Raw genomic sequence first — 5,994 nt, 5'->3', positions numbered from 1 at the left:
GAAATGAAGGTATTGTTATATAAGGATGTTGCCTACGCATTTTTTTTCTGTACGTGTATATGTTCATGAATGTGTCCATGCATGGGGAAGTCAAAGACCAATGTCAGGTGTTTTCTTCATTTGCTCTCTACCTTAATTTTTGAGACAAGGTCTCTCACCAAGAACACACTGATTTGATAAGATTGGCTGATCAGCAAGCTCCTAGGACCCTCCTATTTCTACCTCCTCAGAGCTGAGATCCCAGCTCTGCACTGCTGTGCCTGGCTGTTGTTTTACATGGATTTGGAGTATCAAACTCAGATCTTCATGTTTGCATTTTCAACATTGCAATGCTTACAGGAGTAACTACAGAGACTCCTAACTGGTCAACGTGTTCATGATAAGGGCTTGAGTACTCAGGTGTAAATAGGACATCTAAACATCCCCCTCCATGTTTCATGGAATAGCACAGAAGAGGGGCAAAAAGAATGTAAGAACTGGAGGACAGAGCAGGACACAAGTCACAGAATACAGACTTCTGGGCACAATATGACCATTGAAGTCTTTTTAAAAAAATAGACTCTACTTTCTTTGTTTGGGGGAGGGGGATGTGTGTGCCATAGTTCACATGTGGAGGTCAAAGGAGAACTGTGGGAGTCAATTCTTTCATTCAACCTTGCGGGTCCCAGTAATCAAACTCCGATCATCAAGTCATGTAACAAGCAGCCTTACCCACTGAACCAACTTGCTGGTCCATATCTTTGCGGTCTTGGAGGACAGGAATGTGAGAGCTACACAGTACTTGCAAAAGATAGGGCCTATCGATATCCCATCATGGAGCAGGGAGGGGCACAAGAAGACTCCCACCCCCAAAACCCTGAAGATATGTAAGCAGTTACTGCCTTCTGGAAGAGGAAGTGATATTTTCGTCAATGATATAGCCACTGGTAAAGTGTCTGTGCTCCTGTAAACAACCTTCCCACGCATGCTCTCATAAGTAACCCTGATGCTACTCATAGAGTCACTGAAAACTAACAAAATCCAAAAAGGGCATGATAGTAGTGGGTGGACTAGTTGGGAAGATGACCAGAGGGTAAACATGATCAAAATATATTACATATATGTAGAAAAATTGGACAATGAAACCAATTAGTGTATATAATTAATGTTTTAATAATATATTATATAGTTATATTATGTGTGTGTGTGCGTGTGTGTGTGTGTGTGTGTGTGTGTGTGTGTGTGTGTGTGTGCACCAATAGAAACATTTTTCAAAATGTCCTATACCCTTAAAGTGGTTATCTCCAGTTAAAATTTCCTCTCTTTGGTCTAGGAAGAAGAGAAAGCACAAATCCTCTTTCTTTGATCTCTCCCAAAGAAGTGCACTTTTAATTTTATTCCACCTAGTAATTAGTATAACGTTTTGTGCACTCTTATTATAAACTCAAATAAACAAGAAACCATTCTTTTGATTTCCTCATGGCTTTATGTTAGCCACAAAATAGGATCCTTGTCTGGCCTATCCTCTGCTCAGGCACACCCAGACGTGTAGCTGGCTCCGAGAGACGGGGCTCTTGCCCCTTTGACTGCATTAACCTCGGAAAGAAACTCTTATATTAAAGGTCAGAAGTTGTAATCCAGTCCCTCCTGGTCTGCAATCAAAGCTCAGAGCCAGCTGGCACCCTCCACAGGACTGGAGCATCTCTTGTGTAGATCAGCTTGATCTGTGTATGAGCACAAGGTCAAGCAGGGTTTAGAAAGGAAATTGCAGGAAACTGGTTTTGTTTGGGCTTAAGCCAAGCTCGTCAATTCATTTTTACTTCTGATATTGATAATTTTCCTGGTCTGACTCCCCATTTCGTATTTGGTTAAAGATTGGTACAGAGAGGGGAATGTGGTGGACTGGGGTTTCTTCATAGCCCTTCAGGCAGTTCCTAGGGAATTAGGAGTCTAGTAAAGAAGCAAGCTTTACCTTCAAGGTACTGAGAACTCCGTCGGGTTTGTACAAGTTCTGCATCTACCTATACAACATCATTTAGCGCCTGCATTAGACATTTTCTTCAGTTCCTCCTGATCCATCTGTGCGCAGTGTCATGCAGAGAGAGGCTCTTTGTCCATCGTGTAGTCTCAAGCCAGCAAACCAGGAGGTGCAAGTATGTGCTCATAAAAACAGGCCAAGCAACGCACACAGAATGTTTCCATCATTTTAAAATTCAACATCTATAATTTGCTTTTCAGGCTATACGTTGATTTCTAGCACAGAACTTGCAGTTCTCATATTCTCAAGTTCTTTGGCACATGCTTCTTTAAAAAAAAAAAAAGTTGCGTTTTCGTTCTTAGTTGTCATTTTTACTTTCTGAGTGGGGTGGTAAGGCCCTTCCTGTGCCTGCTTAAAATAGAACTTTCCAGTTCATCTCTCCTATAAATGTATCTTTCCTTCCTACCACACTTGACTGAGGGTGGGGACAGAGGCTCACAAAGACCCTGTGAACTGTGAGGTCCACAGAGTGTGCCCAACCTGCGTGTGTTGTTCAAATGGGGACTCCTGTTTAGGGTGTGAGGAGAGTGATTTCCCTCACACCCTAATGAGCTCCCAAGAGATCCTATGCATCTGTCAATAAGGTCATCCTTTGCATATGAAGGAAGTGGATGAGTTTCACCATAAACATTCAACACTAATTATAATGTACGCCAAGCACTGTGTTATGAAGCTCACCGGGAATGTGACAATATTTAACACCTAAGTCCACAGATAGGTACGGAGAGATGGCTCATCCAACATGAGAAATTTCTCATACTGGTTCTCCTTGTATGCTGACTACAAGGGGAAGGTGCTTAGTCTTACTGCAAGCAAATAGGCCATGCTTTGTTGATAGCCATGGGAGGCCTGCCCTCTTCTGAATAGAAATGAAGGCGGAAATGTGGGGAGGACAAAGGGGAGGTGGGAGGAGGGACTTGGAAGAGTGGAAGGAGGACTGTAAATTTAATAAATAATTTTTAAAAATACTTTCAAAAAAGAAGTCCACAGATAGAGATGGTGAGATGGCTCAGATGTTGAGAGCACTGACTGCTCTTCCAGAGGACACAGGTTCAATTTTTATCACCCAAAAGGCTGCTTAAAACCATTTCTATCTCCAGTTCCAGAAGATCTGATGTCCTTTTCTAGATTTTGAGCGCACAAGACAGCTTGTGTGCATATACATATATGCAAGCAATACACCCATATATATAAAATAATTTTTAAGTCTGCAGTCTAACATGGTAGTCTTCATAACAAATAAGTTCAACAATTAGCATGGACTTAAGAACATGAACTGTACATTGGGATGAGACATTTGAACACATACCTCAGCAAAGAAGATCCAGAGAAGGAAAATAAGCCTCTAAAGATAACAAGGAACACATACCACTATGGAATTTAAGATTTAAACAACCATGAGATATTATAGCTAAACATTAGGATGATGAAATTCCAAAACAGGACATCAAATGTTGGCCAGAAAATTGGTGGAAGCATAAAATGACATAGCCATTGTAGTAGCTATTACAAAAGTAAACACAACCTCAGGCCTACGGTCATCCTCTTTGGCTTTTATCCAAATAAAATAAGAATTTATTCCTACACAAAGACTTCTGTATGGATGTTTATAACATGTCAAAATTACCAAAACTTGGAAGCAACCAAGATTCCCTTCAGAAGGAGAACGAATAAACTATAAGTTGTTCAAGCTATGAAATATCATTAAACAGAAATAAACTCTTAAGCTATGTGAAAAAGAACATGAAGGAACTAACGCATTACTGCATCTAAGAAGCCAATATGAAAAAGACACATAGGATGTGACTGCAATTGTTCTGGAAAAGGCAAAGCTACAGACACAATACACAGATTACACAGTTTCCAGGAGTTAAGAGGACAGAAGGGTTAGATAGGTGGAGCACAGTATGTGGGAAGGTAAATTCTATAAAGTTAGTCTTTATGTCACCCTGATGATGACTACAGGTCATATACAAGTCTATAAAGTTATTCTTCATGTCACAAGAATGATGGACACAGGTCATTCTACAAGTCTGAACTCCATGGAAACAAGAATACCAAGAATCAATCCTAAGGTACACTAGAAACTTTGGTTGGTAGTGACATCTCAGCATTGGTTCTCATTGAACTAATAGTTTCTTCCCGAAGGATGATGGTGGAGGTCAGTTGTGCACATTACAGAAAACACATGGAAAACTTCTGTGCTTTCTTGTTAATATTTGTTCTGATGAAAAGTTTTAATTTTTAATTACTTTAATTCTTTATATGGTCTCATTGAAAATATTTTTATAAGATATGTTCTGAATATGATTTCCCCTCCCCCAGCTCCTCCCAGATCTTCTGTCCCCACTCAACTCCACACTCTGTCTTTATCTCTCTAGAGAACACAGCAGAGTAAAGAATTTTCTTTTAAAAGAAAAAGCCCAAGAAACACACACATTCACAAACACAAACAAAACCCATTAAGAACACAAAATCATAAACTATAATTTACAAGCAAAATACTAGTAAGGAAAAAAATTGCAACAAGGCAATATGAGACAAAACATCTACAAAAATACCATTCAGTTAATTTTGTGTTGCCAATGGGAATAAGTACAGAGACCCACAGCCAGACATATGTAGAATGAGAGACCTTGAAACATTCAGTCCTATGATGTCTCCATAACATTTCTCCTTTCAGGGAACCCTACATAATAGGATGCAAAAAGAATGTAAGGGCCACAGGGGAAGAAGAACACCAAGAAAGCAAGGCCTTCTAGACACAGCAGGACAGACACATACATGAACTCACAGAGACTGAGGCAACATACACAGGGCCTGCACAAGTCTGTACCAGATGAGACACAAGCCCCATACCTACCCAGAAGCTGTCTCCAACTGATAACCCCTCACAAATGGAAAATTAATTTTCTCCAACATAATCTTACCAGATATACAAACTACTCTTAAGGGCAGTCCCCGTGTTCAGCATAGGTGGGCAACACAAAATGAACTCAATGGAGTCTTTGGGGTCTCTATGCCTCACAAGGTTTTGTCAGAGCATATTTTTTTTACCCTTACAGATTTTTGTGTTTATATTATGGCTTCTGGTTCTGTGTTTTCATGGGATTACTATGTGTGTGAACATAAGTTTCATTGCATCCATCTGTATTTCCTGTGATTTTTCTTCTGTTTGTTTTGTACTACTTTGATTTGTTGGTTTTGTGTTATTTTATTACTATTCTTTAGATGCTGGTTTGTTTTCTAATCAGAGACAGAACTGGTGTGGATCTGGATGGGAGGGGAAATGGGAAGAGTCTTGGAGTCCTTGGGGAAGGGGAAACGGCAGTCAGAATATATTGTATGAAAAAAACTATTTTCAATAAAAGAAAAACAGAGAGAAAGCAAATGTTTAGTAAATTGTCAGCTGGTCAAGGATGTTTTCTACCCATAGATCTGGCCCTTTCTCAGCCCTGGGCAGAGGAGCTTTATAAGGTGGTGGGTGTGGTCAACGCGGAGACTGACAGCTGGTCAAAGGGTCAAAAATAAGCGACTGCTGAGTGCTCACCTATACATGTGACCTCTGTAGCACCCTTCCAATGCTCAAGAAAGGTGAAGGAAGAGGGAGGGGATGGAAGGAGTGTTGTAAAATGCGGGTCTCTGCACATGCCCGGAGTGTTGTACCCGTGAACTCACAACAGCTGTTGGGGTTGCTTGTGCAAGCCCTGCACAAGACTCGTGTCATTGCTGTCCCTCACAGATGGGGAAGGGACTTACACTGACTGCTCCAGCCATCTGAACTATTGGCAGTTGATTGCTGGACAAGACGGGAGGGGTCTTCTGCTTCGCGTTTTAGCCGCTTGTAAGTTTGCCATTTCTTCAATTTCAGCTAAATTTTTAACAATTTTACTTTCTCACTATGAACAATCAACAGTCTTAAAGTTCATGGAAGTCATTAAATTATCTACCATCTGTGACTTAAATAAACATGGAAA

Source organism: Myodes glareolus, chromosome 2 (assembly GCF_982192425.1).
Source record: "Myodes glareolus chromosome 2, mMyoGla1.1, whole genome shotgun sequence".
Lineage (NCBI taxonomy): Eukaryota > Metazoa > Chordata > Mammalia > Rodentia > Cricetidae > Myodes > Myodes glareolus.
The sequence above is the reverse complement of the archived record's forward strand: the minus strand, read 5'-3'. Positions refer to the sequence as shown.